Below are 807 nucleotides of genomic sequence, written 5' to 3' on the forward strand. Positions count from 1 at the left end.
GTTCTCCGGCAATGAATTCCAGAGTCTAATTACACGTTGGGTGAAGAAAAATTTTCTCTGATTCGTTTTAAATTTACCACACTGTAGCTTCAACTCATGCCCTCTAGTCCTAGTATTTTTGGATAGCGTGAACAGTCGCTTCACATCCACCCGATCCATTCCACTCATTATTTTATACACTTCTATCATATCTCCCCTCAGCCGTCTCTTCTCCAAGCTGAAAAGCCCTAGCCTTCTCAGCCTCTCTTCATAGGAAAGTCGTCCCATCCCCACTATCATTTTCGTCGCCCTTCGCTGTACCTTTTCCAATTCTACTATATCTTTTTTGAGATACGGAGACCAGTACTGAACACAATACTCCAGGTGCGGTCGCACCATGGAGCGATACAACGGCATTATAACATCCGCACACCTGGACTCCATACCCTTCCTAATAACACCCAACATTCTATTCGCTTTCCTAGCCGCAGCAGCACACTGAGCAGAAGGTTTCAGCGTATCATCGACGACGACACCCAGATCCCTTTCTTGATCCGTAACTCCTAACGCGGAACCTTGCAAGACGTAGCTATAATTCGGGTTCCTCTTACCCACATGCATCACTTTGCACTTGTCAACATTGAACTTCATCTGCCACTTGCACGCCCATTCTCCCAGTCTCGCAAGGTCCTCCTGTAATCGTTCACATTCCTCCTGCGACTTGACGACCCTGAATAATTTTGTGTCATCGGCGAATTTAATTACCTCACTAGTTATTCCCATCTCTAGGTCATTTATAAATACATTAAAAAGCAACGGACCCAGCAC

The sequence above is a fragment of the Microcaecilia unicolor genome, chromosome 8 (genome assembly GCF_901765095.1).
Source record: "Microcaecilia unicolor chromosome 8, aMicUni1.1, whole genome shotgun sequence".
Classification (NCBI taxonomy): Eukaryota; Metazoa; Chordata; class Amphibia; order Gymnophiona; family Siphonopidae; genus Microcaecilia; species Microcaecilia unicolor.